Source organism: Equus caballus, chromosome 3, assembly GCF_041296265.1.
Source record: "Equus caballus isolate H_3958 breed thoroughbred chromosome 3, TB-T2T, whole genome shotgun sequence".
In the NCBI taxonomy this organism is placed as follows: domain Eukaryota; kingdom Metazoa; phylum Chordata; class Mammalia; order Perissodactyla; family Equidae; genus Equus; species Equus caballus.
The window spans coordinates 74,765,252-74,783,937 of NC_091686.1; positions in this window are offsets into that span (position 1 = coordinate 74,765,252).

Consider the following 18,686-nt stretch of genomic DNA (forward strand, 5'->3'; position numbering starts at 1 on the left):
AAGTTAATGATTACTTTTTATAGGTTGTTGGATAAAACACCTGATGTCAGTGATTTCCTGAAATTTGTGGCACATGTGCTATTTGTAGTTTCAGCTGAATTATGCCTTTCTTCACCCTCATGAAACTATTACAGATCAAAAAAAGAAAGAAAAGCAGTGTAATAAGCAGACACACAACTCCAGCCCTCACTTTTGACCTCACCTTCTAGAAAATGTGAATTTCTAAAATGTTACATTCTTTGTGGCTTTTAAGGTGAATTTCTGATATTTCCCATTTAAACAAACTGAGAAATGTGTTATATATTCACATTTAATTTGTTTCGAAGGAGCTTAGAGTAGCTGTAGAAGCATGCATTTGTCACTCAACAGAGCCAGGTTTCAATGATGCTTCGGTCACTTGCTAACTGCGCAACATTGAACAAATTACTGTCACCTCTTAGTCTCCATTTCTTTACTTACAAAACCAAAGTAAAAAGTATTCTCCCAGAGTGTTCTTGTGAGCATTAAGTGTGAAAATACATGTAAAGCCCTTAATAGAGAACTTAGCATGTTGTAAATGCCCAGTAATATAAATTGAGGTTATCAGTGCTTATATTAACTTATTGGCAATGTTTTAATTAACTGACAAGGTAAAATACAACAAGGTGAAATCTCCATTTTGTATACAGAAAGAGGTCAAATAATGTGATACTATCAGCAAATAATAAGCACATAATACTTGTGGAACAAATGGAAGTGGAAACACTTAATGTCACCACATAGAAATGTCCCAGGGGCTTTCTGGAATCTAATCCATTAGATATGCTTGAAAAAAATAAAGTTCAGGAAGAAAACCACATTATTGAATAACTTCAGAGAAGCTTACACATATTTATTCCAAATACAATTTTCATTAATTATGGAATAAAATAAAATTCAAAATTTTGAAATATCATGTATTTGTCTACCTTTTCCCATTTTCAAAGAGAAAGTAGAGTTTACCTTTCCAGTGCTTTTCCAGACCACTCATTATATATATATAGAAACACCCAACCAAATGAAAATATGAGCATTGTACAGTTTTCTATTATCTTAATAATAAGATCTATTTGAAATTTTATCATTTTGATTTCTTTAGTTCTCAAAGGAAACTCAATCATAGAACTATACAACACTGTACAAAAAAGATGCACATTAACCTTGATTCTTCAAATTATAGCGAACACTTCAAAATATATGATCTCAAAATTCTTTGCCAAATTTAAAAAGCTATCATTTTATAATAGTATAATAATACATGTAATAATAAATTAATGTAAATATTTATGACAATATAATTTTTCTCAATTTTTAAATTAATCTATTGTGGTTGATTTTTAAATTTCTAGCACTGTAACCTCAAAATTCAGGTTAAAAATTTTCTATTTGTTACCTTAGTTGTAGCACCAGCCTAAGAGATAAGCTACATACCTCTTTTGTAATTTTTTTCAGCTCAAAGATTTAGCTATACATTTACATATTCTCAGTAGGTTTAATTTTGTCAATTTACCTTAAAATATTTCTCAAATGACTCTTCTTACTCCCTAATCATAGTCTCACTATATTGCCCTCGTTCCTTCCATATAATTTCTCAAAACAATAACAATAAGATCAACAGCAAACAAACAAACAAAAACCCCAGGGAATTTATTATCAGGAAGCAAAGATAAACCTTGAATCCAAAGAAAAGAGTGCAGCCAGTCCTTGGGAACAAAGGAAACTGAAAATGAAAAGGTTAGAGATCCCAGGCAATACCTTTTCTCTCACCTCTCTGTCACTATTTGTTTCCCATGTTCTCTTTCTCCATCTCCCTCCTTCCTTTCCCTCCCCTACCCCCACTTCTCTGCTCTCCAGCCAACGTGGTAGTATACAATGATCCAGGATTCCCAGGTTTACATATCATAAGCTCCATCTGCAGAAAGGAGATTTCTCAGACCCAACAACTTCCGAAGAAGAAAATATAAATGTAAATATGGCGCAGGTGGATTCACTGGGTCCAATTAGTTTGGGTCATTTACCAACGCAGTTGCTGGGGCCTACATGTAACCCTATGGAAGGGAGATGAGTTTCTCGATAGGGCAGCTTCATTATGAATGGCACAAACAACACAAAAATGTCTACTACAGCATGGTATCTGTATCCAAAACCTTCATATTCTAGTGGAAGCTCAATTATCTAGTTTGATTTTTTTATGGCTTAAAACACTAGAAATTCTCTTTTTAAAATCCTTTAGCACTCTGAGTTTTGAAATCATGAGCTGTAGGGCTGTAGAAGGCACTGTTGAAGAAACTGAGATCCAAAGAAGTGGAAATATTTTTCTCCAGGTTACAGTAAGTCTATAAAGAATGTAGGATTTAAATTAATTCTTTAACTCCTAGCCTGATCATTTGCATCCTCGCCACATTATTTCTTGATATCACTTAGCTACATCAATTCATTAGATAACAGAACAAACTTAAAAATGTCTCTGGTGAATGAGAACATAGTCTATGTCTTTAATTTTCATTTTGTTACAATAGGAATACATTATTTTATTGTATCATTTTTTCCCAAAGATTTTAAACTGTCTTAAAATCCTCATCTTTTCAGTCACACTCTGAAAACATATGGCTAACATTATTTTTCATTATTTTACCATTAGCTGCATATGATCCCAAGAAGTTAAGTTGCTTTACCAAAGTTCCACATTGTTTCTTTGGCCATAATTAGTACCAAAATTGCTGACATTCATTAACCAATAGGCCACAGCTTTCAGATGTTTCTATTAATACTTGCACTGTTAAAAGAGTAGTTTCCAAGGTGGTAGTACCTAATAGTATGCCATCACACTCACATAAAATTATTATACAGTAGTCCCCCCTTATCCGTGGCTTTGCTTTCCAAGGTTTCAATTACCCAAGGTCAATTGTGGTTTGAAAATACTAAATGGAAAATTTCAGAAATGAACAATTCATAAGTTTTAAATTGTGCACCATGGTGAAATTTCGTGTCATCCTGCTCTGTCCTGCCCTGGATGTGAATCATCCCTTTGTCCAGTATATCCATGTTGTATATACTACCCACCTGTTAGACACTTAGTAGCTGTCTATTATCAGATCTTCTGTCTGGGTATCTCAGTGCTTGTGTTCAAGTAACCCTTATTTTACTTAATAATGGTCCCAAAGCGTGAGAGTAGTGATGGTGGCGATTCAGATATGCCACAGAGAAGCCACAAAGTGCTTCCTTCAAGTGAAAAGGTGAAAGTTCTCAACTTCATAAGAAAAATAATCATATGCTGAGGTTGCTAAAATCTGTGGTGACTTTTATTACAGTATGTTGCTATAGTTGTTTATTTTAGTATTAGTTATTGTTGTTAATCTCTCACTGTGCCTAATTTATAAATTAAACTTTGTCATATATACGTATGTATAGGAAAAGACATAGTATGTATAGAGTTTGGTACTATCTTCAGTTTCACACATCCATTGGGGTCTTGGAACATATACCTTGCAGATAAGAGAGGACTACTGTATGTGTATGCATGTAAACAAACTACTGTATGTTTAGCCAAAGATTTGCTAAAAATAAGTATAGTTTTCAAATGGCACTATACTTTTGAGAATTTAATTATATACATTATTTCAACGTACCTTTTGAGAATATACTATCCCATTAATCATATCCATTGAAATCCTTCAATATGGCAGCATATGAGTTGTTAGTAGAAAATATTATAAGAATCACAGCCTGCCTTCAAGTAGATTACATTAGTAATCAGTGAATTTGGAATTTGATTTATGAGATATGTTATTAGATAGGATTTGCAAAAGATACAAATTAGACTTTTTCCGCTTGAATAAAAAAGGTCCCAAGTGCATTTCATAGCACTTATTACAATACTCACTACACTTTTTGTTTTTACTCTCTTCTTGGAGTAAATGTTTGCATTCCTTGTAGATTTGGTACCAAAAGATTATCAAGTGAAGTAGGAAAACACCACCACCAACAAAAAAATCTTCCCAATATCTTTCCCCACCCAAAACCTGGATATTGCAAATGAATAATACTATAATGTATGTAAATTACAACATTAGATTTGAAAGTTTTAAAGGGTGCTGGATAGTGAACTATCCCTATGCTTTATTTTGTATTTCTTAATTGTTAAGTATCATTTCTATGTCCTCCTTTTTAAACAATAGCTAACAGATATTATTCTAATAAAATATGCTAAATATATCCAGCTAACTACATATAAAAATCTACAAAGGAAATGCATAGTTATATTTTGTAATCAATTTTATCAGGGTATAAGTTTATTTTTATTTATCTGCATATTTAATATGGTATTTAAAAATAAAATTTCATTTTCTATGTATAAGCAATTAATTTAGTTTGCAGTTTGAATGGATTGACTTATTAATATCACCTTATTGCCAGTGGAAGAGGCAAAAGTTTTGAGCAAAAAGCAGAGTGAAGTTTAATGAATATTTATGATAATGACCAAGTAATACCCATAAATCTATAGCATCTGAGTAAGACAGTTTGAACTTCTTTCTCAATTGTATGTGCAGTTTAAGTTCCTGCATTTTTAATCATCTCATGATCCACCTTAGGAAATATTGAAAACAAAAGTGTATTCTCTATCTCTTTAACTCTACAGGAGATATAAATAAAATGAAAGAAAAAGGGTAATTTCACTTCTTGTCTTAAACATTTTAAGAGTTTTTTTGAGGTAAAATTCACATTCCATAAATTTGACTAGATATCAGTAATTTTAATGATCATAAGAACTTCCTGTCCATCGTTGAAAAGAAATATGGAAAGCAGACATCTTACTCTTTTTTCCTGCTCTTGTAAGGAAAGCAGTCTTTCATCACTGAGTATGATGTTAGTAGGTTTTACATATACTCTTTATGAGGTTGGTCAATTTTTTTTCTGTTCCTAAAGTGTTGAGTTATTATGAACAGACATTGGATTTTGTCAAATGCCATTCCTGAGTCTACTGAGAAAATCATGTGGCCTATTACATTAACTGATACTCAAAAATTTTAAAAACCTTGCAATTGTAGAATAAATTCTACTTGGTAATGGTTAATAATATTTTTTGTATATCACTAGATTTGATTTGCTATGATTTTGTTATGGATTTTCACTTGTTCGGGAAAGACATTGGTCTGGCTTTCTTTCTTTCTTCTTTCTTTCCTTCTTTCTGTTAGGCTTTGTCTGACTTTTGTGTAAGGTGAAACTGGCCTCATAGAATGAATTAGAAAGTATTCCTGCTTCCTCAGTACTTTGTGAAGGATTAGTTTTATTTCTTCCTTAAATGTTTGATAGAATTCACCAGTGAAGCCATCTGGGCCTGGGCTTTTTCCCTTGTGGGGATATTTTTAATTAGTTGTCATAAATTGTAAGCAATCTGGGCTTACAGGCCATTTTTTTTCATATTTAAATCCTCCAAGCCGCTTTATTTCATATCTTTGTTAACTGAAATATTGGCCAAAAAATCAAGGCCTTGAAAGAATAATTCATGGTATTTTTATGACGGCAAATAAACCAGCCATATTGGAGGTAAAAGTAAATAACAAGTGAGGGTCTGAAAGTACATTAAAGACAATTGTTAAGGAGCTCGTTTTAATTAAATTAAAACTTACAAAAACTGCTACATCATTTCCATTCCACTCCATTCTAGTTCTGATAATGTGCAACATAAAAATAAAATTGCGTTTTTTAATGTTTGTGTATTGCTGCTCATATTGTGTTGTGTGTGGTGCATGTCTGTGTGTTTATATATAAGCTTTAAAAGAGTAATACCATTTTTTTTCTTATGACCATAAAGAGATATAAAACCTGGAGATTCTCTTTCACATTGCAAGATATTTCATGCAAGTCTTCTGTTTCTCATCTATGGTGTTCTTATATGTGCTAATTCTTTAAATTATTCTTTCACTATTTTGTGGAGTTCCATTTTCACTAGGTATCTGACAGACATCTCTAAAGAAATTTAAGTGCAGTTCACTTGAATCATTATAACTCTATGCTACGATACTTATTTTTCATGTTTTGAAAAGTAGGGGATATATTTTTAAAGATGGATAAGCCAAAAATGTTTCAGACATTAGAGTTTCTATTTGGTCCTGAAAAGTTATGGCTGAATCAGAAACCCAGGACGGCTGTATATTTATCACAAAAGATAAAAATGAACTTCATTATTTAAGATGTTGCAAGGGGTATCAACAAATGACACAGGTGCTACAATAATATTCTTCTCACCAACTTAAGACTTCTTAAATGATAGCTCAGAAGCCATCTTCTTTATATGCTGCTCTGATAACATTCCTCAACTCTTCAGAATTACAGCCTTCAGCATCAGAACAAATTTCCTCTCTCTTGGACTCCAGTTTTGCTAAATATGCTTGATCATATAAATCCCCTTAAATTACAGGTAGCTTTGCTGCTTCTGCTCTTGTTAAACTATGTGAATCACTATTCTTGCAAAATTATTCTAACTCCACAGATTCAGTGCCTCCAGAAGTGACATAAAGGACGTTTTTTCCTACTTGTTAGTCTGAGAACCTCTTTCTATTCAAAATTACAAATATGTACCTTTGGTTTTACAAAACTCTAAGACTCAGTTTCTCATTTGAAAAGTCTTCACACAGACTAGTCTTTGAGATTTCACTTCCACTCTGGACTTTGGATAGATCCCAAGTAACTGAACAACAAAATAAGCATTTCTGTAGCACTTATTTGATGCTAATAATAGAAGTAGCTTCAGTTTATTTAGTGCCGGTTATATACAAAGCAACATTGTTCAAGGAGTTTTATTACAATACTTCATTTAATCCTGCAATTTAGGTATTATATCCATTTCACAGTAGAAGAAGTCAGTCTTATCTAAATCTGCAGAGCTCGTAGTAGCTAAGATAGCCCCAGTCTGACTATAAATCCGATTTTCTTTCTACCGTATTATTCTTTGCTATCCTTGACCTCTGTTTTCCAAGACTAGAAGCATATATGGATTAATTGAAATAATTTAATGTAAGTCTTAATTTCTTACAGCTTCCTTAAGAAGGTGGGGAATGGTAATGAAGGGTAGGCTGTAGAATGAGGAAAACAAAATTTTCTTTAGTGTGTACTAAATTTCATGCAATGTACTAAATGCTTACAATATGTTAAGGTTGCCAAATTCTCACTGCCACCTTTTGAGTTAGAGATAATTAATCTCATTTTAGAGTTGAATAAACTGACGCTCAGAAAGGTTAATTGCTTTACACAAAGTAACAAAGCTAATAAAGAAGAACAAAAATGCAAACCTGAGTTTCTCTAATACATAAATCTTTCTGCTTTCTTACACATCGATGCTCCTTCTGATTAGTGTGTTGTATTAAAGAAGAGCTAATAATTGTGTATGGTCTTTTTTTTTTTAAGGTTTCCAGTTTTATTCTCCATAAAGGTCCCTTTCTTAGCCTTGATTTCCTGCAATAATTATCACTGCCACCCACTCCACACAAACACACATGCTCTCCATAATGGAAGGCATATGCTATAATCTTTTTAAACAATTTAACATAGAGAATTTCAAATATAGTATAATGAATCCTCATGCATCCATCGCCTAGCTCCAAAAGGTTTCAGTATTTGTGATGAACAATACTGATTTTTGTTTAATCTATGCTTCCACCCATTCCTTACTCTCTCCTTCAACTTTCCAGATAAAATTTACATAAATTAAAATTCACAAGTATTAAAGGTATAATTTTGATTAATGGATATACACACACTCCACATTTCCTATAAAGCTGTATATTGTTCCCATCAGTTCAGATATTTCCTCATGTTTATTGCCAGTCAATTGCCCTCCGCTCCCAAGAAAACCGCAGTTCTGATTTTTTAAACATAAATTATCTTTACCTGTTCTACTTCATATATATGAAATCATATACATATACTATTTTGTGTCCAGATTCTTTGGCTCACCATAATGTCTATGAGTTTTACCCATGTTGTTTGTATCAATAATTTGTTTCAGACTTTTTTATATAATATTGATCCATGTTGTGAATATACCATACACCATTTATCCCTTCTGATGATAGGCATTCAGGTTATTTATAGTTTTTTGCTGTTACGAATGAAACTGCTGTGAATATCTGGATACAAATCTTTCTGTGGACAAATTTATTTTAGTTAGTTAGTTAGTTAGTTAGTTAGTTACTTTTGTTAGATACTTGGAGATGTGATTGCTGGATCAAATGGTTACTTTGTATTTCCAAACCTTTCTTTTCCAAAGAGATCACACTATTTACATTCCGATCAGCAATGGATAACAGAGTTCTGGTAGCTTCTCTCCATTAACAACATTTGAGAGTTGTCAGCTTTTGTAAATTTACCCTCTTTAGTGGATATCTCATAGCATCTCATTGTGGTTTTAATTCTTGCTTCTCTGATGACTAGTGATGTAGGTCATGAACATATTCTTGTAGTTTTTATTCTAAAAGCTTTATTGTTTTAGTTTTCACAGTTGGGTCTGTGAGCCATTTTGAATTAATTTCTGTGTTTTGTCCAAGTACAGGTTATAGTTGATTTTGTTTCCATGGGCGTATATCCAGTGAGCCCAGAACCATTAGTTTAGAAGACCTATGTAAATGTAGGCATATTTCTGGTTTCCCAAATCACTATCATGGGCTTCGCAATCTGTTCTTCAGCAATATCATGCTTTCTTCTCTTTGGCTTTTTCACTGTGCCTTTTTGCATAATTTTTACTTCTTGTTCTATGTATTATAATATATACTTTTTGTACAACACAATGTGCATTTAGAGTTAAAATTATGTTACTCTTTGTGAAGTATAGGAAACTTCAACAGTATATTACTTCTGTACTTTCCATTGCACAATTTATATCAAATATATTATGTCTACTTATGTTGTGAACCCCAAGACATTACTTATTTAATAAGTAATTCATTAATTTTTATTTTAAACTGTCATATGCGTTTTAAAAAAATTTAAAAATATGTTCTTCATCTTTTGTTTTGTTTCACCACATTCATTGATGTTTGATTAACATACAATAAACTGCACATATTTAAAATATATAATCTGATAAATTTTGGCATATGTATGTACTCATTAAATCATTTAGACAAACAAGATAATAAACATATCAAGCACTATTCTGTAAGTTTCATTTTGCTCCTTAGTAATTCTGCCGTCACATTGGCTGCCGTCCCAAAACAAGCAACTGTTGATCTGCTTTCTGACACTGGAGATTAGTGTGCGTTTTTTAAATTTTGCATAAATGTATTCATACAGAATTTACTATATTGTCTGGTTTCTCACTGAGAAAAATTATTTTAATATTCATCCACATTATTCCATATATCAGTTCTATATACCATTCTTGATTGTTACTGAGTAGTATTCTATTGCACGAATATCTAAATATCTAACAAATTGTTTAACCATTCAATTTTTTTCTTTTTGCTGAAGAAGATTCGCTTCAGCTAATATCCATTGCCAATCTTCCTTTTTTGTATGTGAGCCACTGCCACAGCATGGCCACTGAAAGACAAGTGGTGTAGGGCCATGCTGGGGAACTGAACCTGGGCCACCAAAGCAGAGTACACCAAATTTAACCACTAGGCCATCAGGCTGGCCCTAACCATTCAATTTTTGATGGACATTTGGGCTCTTTCAAGTTTTTGACTGTTTCAAATAATGATGCTGTGAACATTTATGTAGAATTCTTTGTACAAATATATATTTTCTCGTGAATATATACATAGAAGTGAGATGGCTGAATCATATCATAGCTATATATTTAACCGGTAAAGAAATTACCAAGCTGCTTTCCTAAGTGGTTATAACATTTTATATTCCTTTTAACAGTATATGAGAGCTCCATTTGCTCCACATCTTTACTAATATTATTATGTTCAGTCTTTATTTTTTCAATTTCAGATATTCTAATAGTTGGATAGTGATATTTTACATGGTGTTAATTTGTATTTCCTTAATTATTAATGATGTTGAGAATTTTCTCATGTTTTTATTTGCTATTGGTTAAGCTTCACTGAAGTGTCTGTTGAAATCTTTTGCCTATTTTTAAAAATTCTGATTTTTGTTTATTTATTGAACTTTGAGAGTACCTTATATATTCTGATAAAAGTCTTATCAGATATGTATTTTAAAAGATATTTTCTCACAACCTGTGTTTTGTTGCTTCATTCTCTTAACAGTGTATTTCAAACAGCAAAATTCCTAATTTTGATAAAGTATAAGTTATTTTGAGCATACTCTCCATACAGCTTCCTAAAAATATTTGACAAACTCATAATCACATAAACTTACCCCTGTTTTCACCTGGAATTTTTATGGTTTTAAATTTTAAATTTAGACCTATATTCCATTGTGAGTTTATTTTTATGCATGGTTTTTAAAAATCAAAATTTTGGGTTTTGATTTTGCATATGAATATCCAATTTTTCCATCATCATTTTTTAAAATGCTGGCTTTCTTTGCCTAATTGCCTTTGCATGTTCTTGAAAATCAATTGATTTTCATGTATATGTTAGGGTCAATTTCTGGATTCTCTCTTTGGTTCAGTTCAGTTGGTCTGTTTATCTATCTTCATGCCAATAGCATGCTATCTGAATTAATGTAGCTTTATAATAAATCTAGAAGTCAAATGGCATCTGTCTTACAATTTTATTCATTTTTTAAGGTTGTTTTGGCTATTCTAGGTACTTTGCTTCTCCATATGAACTTTAGATTCAGTTCACCAATACCTACAACAATCCCAGATGGTACTGTGGGATTATATTGACTACATAGATCTAATTGGGAGAAATAGCATCTTAATATTGAGTCTTCAGATTTACAAACATAGTACATCTGTCCGGTTACTTAAGTCTTCAACTTTTGTCAATAGTGTTTTGAAACTTTCAGTATACAAGATTTAAAAATATTTTGTCAGATTTATTTTTCACTTGTTCATACTTTGATGCCATTTAAGTGATTCTTTTTATTAATTTCGTTTGATTATAGTTTATTCACAGTATTGAGAAATACCATTGATTTTTACATTTTCATACGATATTCTGCAAACTTGACAAACTGATTTATTATTTTTTGTAGACTTCATAAAATTCTCTCTGTAGAAGGGTCATGGCATCTGAAAATATGGTTTTAATTCTTCCTCTCTAACATGTATGCCTGTTGTTTTTTTCTTCTTGCCGTGTTGCACTGGCTAAAATCTCTGATACAATGATTAATATGAGTGGTAAGAATGGATAGTCTTGCATTATTTCTTATCTTATTGAGAAAATATTCAGTCTTTCACTGTTAGGTATGGGCTTAGTTCTTTGTATTGGTAGATACCCTTTATCAGGTTGATGATGTTGCCTTCTACTTACAGTTTGCTGAGTGTTTATTGTTTCTTTTTCCAGGAACGGAAGTTGAATTTTATCAAGATTGGATAATTGAAATGATTATATGTTGTTGTTGCTCCTTTGTCCATTAGTATTGTGAATTATATTCATTAAATTCCAACTGCTAAACCAAGCTAACTTTCCATGGATAAATCCCACTTAGTCATAATGTAATATCCTTTTTATATTTTATTGGATTCTATTTGCTAAAATTCTTTTACGAATATTTGCATGTATGTGCATAAGTAGTACTGATTCTAGTTTTCTTTTCTTGTAATATCTTTTGTTCTGGTTTTTGTATCAGAAAAAGTCTGGCCTCATAGAATAAGATGGGATATATTCCATTCTCTTAAATTTTGGGGATGATTTTGTCTAGAATCGGTATTCTTTCTTTTTAAATATTTGGTAAAATTATCTGAAAGACTTTTAGACCTTGACTTTTCTTGTGGAAAAGTTTCAACTACAAATTCAATTTATTTAATAGATATAGGGTTTTCTTTGGAAAACTTTTTTATGTCTTTAAAAGAATTTGCCCTTTTGATTCAGTTGTCAAATTTGTTTACGTAAAGTTGTCCATATATTCCCTCATTATGTTTTTAATGTGTGTAAAATTTGATGTGATAGTACATCTCTCATTCTTGATATTGGTAACATGTTTTGTTTTTGGTTTTGGTTTTGCTGATCAGTCTGACTAGAGAATTAAAAATTTTATTTATCTTCTTATGCAATTAGACTTAGATGACTATTTTTTTCATTTTCAATTTCTTTGATTTCTAGTCTGATCTTTCTTATTTTCTTTCTTCTGCATTCTGGAGGCTTCAGTTACTATTGGTTTTTTAATTTCTTAAGGTGGAAGCTAAAGTCTTTGATTTGAAAAACTTTTTTTTCTAATATGAGAATCTCTCATTACTTTTCCATAATTATTTCTTTAGCAGCATTCTACAAGTTTTGGCATATTGTGTTTAGATTTTCATTCAGTTCAGAATACTTTCTATTATGACTCTAATTTCTTCTTTAGACCACAGATTATTTGGAAATGTCTTATTTAGTTCTAAAATAGTTGGAGATTTTTGAGATATCCTTTTATTTCTTTAGTTTTTAATTCAATCATGCTCATACAGTTTAATTTGTACGATTTGAATCATTTACATTTATTGAGGGATGTTTTCTGGCACGGAATATAGTTTGTACTTGTAAACGTTCCATGCACACTCAGATATGATGTGTATTATGCTCTAATTGGGTAGAATATTTATAAATGTCCATTGTGTCAAGTTGGTTGATAGTGTTGTTCTATAACTCTACCAATCTTGTAATTCTTTTGTAAATTATTGAGACAGGGTATTGAAAGCTTTAATTTTAATTATGGATTTCTTTAGTTCTTTTGGAAGATTTTCCTTCATTAATTTTGAGTTTCCTGTTAGATGTGAAAACATTTAGAATTGTCATATCCTCCTGAGTAATTTACTGTTTATGATCCTTACTCTTTATCATTATGAAATCATCTTCTTTACCTCAGAAAATATATAATATATTAGGTCACTAAAAATTGTCACCTTCATTGATGTTTTGCTCATTTTTTTCTGTCCTTTTTTTATTCTATATTTCATTTTTGGATATTTTCCGTTGCTATGTATTCAATGTCCTTATCTACTAACTCCATCACCTGTGTCATATCTAGGACTATTTTGATAGATTTTTGTTGTTGTTGCTATGGGCAGTATATTATGCTTCTGCACTGCATGGTGATTTTTGATTAGATGGTAGACATTGTGAGTTTGTCCTTGATGGATGACAGATATTTTTTTGTACTCCTATAAATATCAAGCTTTCTTCCTGGGTGTGATTAAGTTACTTGGAAACCATTTGATCTTGGTGGATGCTGTTTTTAAACTCTATTAGGTGGAAGCAGAGCAGGGTTTAGTATTGATTTTATAAATCATTGAGGAAAACCTTCCTAGTACTCCATCTATTACTTCATGAATTTTGAGATTTTCTATTCTGGGTTTTGAGAACAAGCATTATTCGTCACTCTGTTTGAGCTTTGCAGATTATTATTTCTAATCATTGTTGATCTTTTTCTAGCCTCAGATATTTTCACACATGCACTCACCAATTAGTATTATGCTGATGCTCTGTAAAACTCTGGATCCCTCTCTATCTCCTTTCTCCTCTCTTATACTCTGTACTGTAAAGTTTAGCTGCCTTAGACTCCCTGGACTCCCAGATCCATATCCTCTACTCAGAGAGAAAACTGAGTCTTGCCTGAGTTACATTCTCCTGACAGTAAGCTGAAGCAATTATAAGACCCATCTTATTTCTTTCCTATCTCTCAAGGATTACTTTACATTGCTGGATGTGATCCAATGTTTCCTTTATTTTGTCTGGATTTTTAGTTGTTTGGGATGGAAAAGCAAATTTGGTTTCTTTTGCTCTGTCTTGGCTGGAAGCAATATTGGTCTTTTATATTTACTCACATTTAACATTTGTACTTCTTCATGTATATTCAAGTAATCAGCTGGTATTATTTTCCTTCATCCTGAATTACTTCTTTAGCATTTTTTATGTGTAGGTCTGAATGTAATGAATTCTCTCAGGTTTAGTATACTTAAAATATTTCCTTTTTCCCTTCGTATTTAAAGATGTTGTTCTAGATGCAGTATTTCAGGTTGACAGTACATTTTTTTCAGCATATTAGACATGTTATTCTGTTGTGGTCCAATCCCATTTTTTTTTGTAATGATAAGTCAGTAGTTATTCTAATTCCTGTTCCTGTATTTGTAATGTGTTCTTTATCTCTGGCCTATTAAATATTTTTCTTTATCTTTCGATATGCACAGTTTCACAATGATGAAACATCTTGCATTTCTTGTAGGTGTTATCTGTAGTTTGAGGTTTTTTTCTCCAAATTTGTGAAATTTTGCCCATAATATATGTTCAAGTAATTTTCTGTCCCATTCTCTTGGTCCTATCCTATGGGACTCTAATTACATATATTTTAAAGTGCTTAATATTTCTATTGTTCAGATTGGATATTTGATCTATCTTCAAGTTCACTGATGTTTCCTCTTCTGGTCTCCTGTTCCTTATCAATTTTATTCAGTGAAATTTTCATTTTACTTGTTGTACTTAGCTTCACTGCATTGATTTGGTTCTTTTTTTTCTATTGATCATCCCCATCTGCTTATTCATTGTGAGTATATTTTCCTTCAAATCATTGAGCATATTTTAATAGCTACTTTAGTCTCCTCGAATGCTATTTGCAATATCTTGATAATTTCAGAAAGGTCTGCTACTGACTACATTTTTTTCTCTGTACAAATGTTATATTTTAATTTTTGTTTGCATTCTCATGATTTCTGTCTGGAAATCATATCTATATATTATCTATCTATATGTATGTTTAATATGTATATTAGACATTGTAGAGACTCTATATTCTGGTTTCATTCTCTTCAAAGGGTGAGTTTGTATTCATGAGAGCATTTTACTCATCTCAACTCAAACTGTCTCCCTTGCATGCACAGCAACTGAAACATCCACGCAACTCTTTCAGATTTGAGCTGCTGCTTTTTTCAGGGGCTCTATATTCTCTTTCATGCATTAAAAATTCAGTTTTTTATCAAGATTTGTGTAGTTTTTAAACAATTCTTTGTTTCCAACTTACCCTTTTCCTAACTTTCCTGTATAAATTTCCAAAGGCTTTCGCAGCCTCCAACTCTGCTATCTGACACCTTCAGCTAGTGAGACTGTAGTTTTCTACTGCAGAAGCAGCACTCAGTTGGAAGGCACCTTCATGCAAAAATTTGAAAATTCACATTTCTCACTTGTTCTGCTTTCTATTTGAGAACAGACTCCACTCCAGTTTCTGCTAGCTTTCATCGTTCCACATTGCCTTCAAATAGATTTTTCTTTCTATCTTATATTTCTATCTGCAGAAGGATTAGTCTAGCTAAACTACAGAAGCTTGAACTCCATTAACCTTTTAAAATATTTATTTGCATATAAATTATTCCACACAATTTTGTGAAGTAAACAGAATAAAACTAAGAAATTTATAACTACCCTAATTTGTCACTAATCTCTAACAATCATTTCCTTATCTCCCAAATCTGTCGAGTGCCTCTCATTTCAGGAGGACTCAAATCAGTGTTTTTATCACTAAATATTTCCAAAGTCAGTTGAAAGAAAATGAGCCTGTCTGTCAAGTTTTCTCTCTGAAAAAGGTTGCCTACTACATACATGATTTTATAAATCCATATACATATATCTGCATCTCTTGGGAAACATTTTCAACATGGAATGGAAACTTTTTGCTCCACCTATCTGCCTGAATGAACGTCATTTCTCTAACACTTTTTCCAGTTGACTTTCTCTAGGAATATTTTCCCAAACGGTCCCACTTCTATCATAACCTGAGTTTAGGCCACGTCTTCTGTGGACTTTTGAGATATTTCTTCCCTCCTTTTAGGAAGTTTACCACACTGTACCGTATTAGTTGATTTAACTTGTCTGTTTTCCTAATAGGCTGAATTCCTTGAAATCAGGCATTGAGTCATTTATTTCTGCATACCTTTCACTTAGACATTGTCTTTCAAAAATAAGTGCTTAAATAAATCTATTTAATTAAATTGAACTTTTAGCATGTAGAATGTTATCACATATTTTTAAATTTCTCCTTATATTTTATAGGTCAGTGGGAAAAAAATGAATATTTGGACAATTTCAGGACCCTTCTAAATACCTTTCTTTCAACTGTTCTTCATCTGAAAATACTGAAGCACTATAATGTCATTTTTTATACACTCAGCTCATTAAGTCTTTACTTCATTCTAGCAGAATTTGTATAAAATAATGAAACCTACCCACACAGTTTTATTTTTAAAGTCGTAAGTGAATAACATCCTACTCAGGCAATCTGTAGTCATGCTTATTTCCTTGAAGATAAATAGGCATTCATAAGTGTTTATTTCTTTAAAACTGTGTGACTACTAATTTCTCTTATTCCCTTATCAGTATAGGGATAAACTAAAAAATATTTTATGTAGGGGCCAGCCCAATGGTATAGTGGTTAAGTTTGCATTTTTGGATCCCTGGCGCTGACCTACACACCGCTCATCAACATGCTGTGGAGGTGTCCCACATACAAAATAGAGGAAAATTGGCACAGATGTTAGCTCAGTGATAATTTTCCTCAAGTGAAAAGAAGAAGATTAGCAAGAGATGTTAGCTCAGGGCCAATCTTCCTCACAAAAAATAATAAAATAAATAAATATAAATAAATAATATTTTATCTCATTTTAAATTTGTATTAAAATATTGCCTTTTGCTCTTTCTTAAAATTAATCAGTAGTTTTGCCTTCCTTTGAAATGCAAAATAAACAATACATATAAGACATCAATAATTTAGAATGGTATGACTATTTTTTCTATCAGCAATATATTCTAAATATACTATTTAAACAGTCATTCAATATTCAAAATACATTGCTAAATAGAGTCATTATTCAATATTTGTTATTTTAGTCCCTCCAAAATTTTTACAGATCAAATTTTCTTATAATTGATAAAAACTGTCTAAATAAAAAGAACATAATTAATATTGAGTATCATTTTCCACTATAGACTGAAAGCTTTGTCCCGCAAAATGCAAAGATTGAACTTTTAACCCCCAGAGTGACAGTATTAGGAGGTACAGCCTTTGGGAGTTGATTAGATTATGAGAGCAGAGCCCTTGTGAATGGTAGTAGTGCTTTTATAAAAGCTGCCCCAGAGGGATCTCTTGCCCCTCATGCCATGGGAGAACACAGTGATAAGTTGGCCATCTATGAATCAGGAAGAGGGTCCTTGGTAAACACTGAATCTGCGGCACCTTGATCTTGGACTTTCCAGCCTCTAGAACTGTGAGAAATAAATATCTGCTGTTTATAAGCCACCCAGTCTATGGTATTTTGTTAGAGCAGCCTGAACTGACTAAGACACTTTCCACCTGGAAAGAAAGAACATTTGTTCACAGGAGAAAAAATAATTAGAAAGCCAGGCACCATAAAATAATGCCCAAACATAGTTAGTGTCTGGATGGCAGAGAGCTGATTCTGCAAATATATATCATTAAAGATAGACAAAGCGATTTTTAATTGAACTCTTGTTTTTTTTAATCTATACTCTTATATATACACATATATACTCAAAATAGAATTTTTAATCACCCTTTAAAATCCTGTGTTTAAACATTAAAGAAAAAAAAGAAGAATTAGAAAAATAAAGAAATAAAAAACATTTATCGTAGTATTAAATGTTTTGTCCTACTGTGAACCATCTGAATTGCTACCATTTTGGAGGAGGCTGTACTGTCTACTGAGAACACTGCTGTTTTGTTGCCTAAAACACAACTAGCAGGTGGTATAGATGAGAAAAAGACAGAATTTGGAACATGTGCCACTTAAGGAGGAATGGCTTGCACTAGCTAGTTCTAAAAATTATTAAATGGTAATTCTACAATATGTTGTGTTAGAAACTGATAGCCAACTCTACAATGTCCTAAAAAAATGAAAGTACATTTTACCAAGAAACTATAAATATTGGTGTTTATATTCTCTAGAACACAAAGCTAGTAATATTTAACAATAATTAATGTTATTACTGAAAGCCCTTCACTCTCAAAAGCTGTATAAGCTGGCAAGGTGGATTAGTGACACATGTTTCATTTTGTTGTAGTGAGATTGTATAAAATGACATATTCAATTCCTGCCTGCGTTGACTCAGCTCTTCATTTTTCTTTTAATATAGATACAGTTGCTTGCTCTAATGCTTGCTGAATGTCCTCCTTTGAATGTTTCTTTAAATACTCAGTTGCTCTCTAATGTCCCAGGATGATTTTTTTCTTCCCTGCTCAGGAGTTCCTTCAACAAGGCCCACTGATTTTCACTCTGAGTCAAGGCTTATTTAAAGTAGAACTTAATCAATCTGCTACTTCATGGAGGGTGACCCTAAAATGTCTTAAGAGACAATGACAGGAGGAAATGAAAAATTAAATTTCTGTGCTCACCACTATTGTATAATGTCAATCAGTAGACCAACTGCTCCATATCCTTCATCGTCTAGGATTTTTTTACTACTATGGTCCTTACTCAGAATTAAATTTTAAATATAAAAGTATAAAATGTAATATGATTTGGAATTAAAGTGACAAAGAATGCAACAGTAACTGCAAGATATCAGAAAATTTTATATATAGTATTATAAAGAGATTAAATGCTA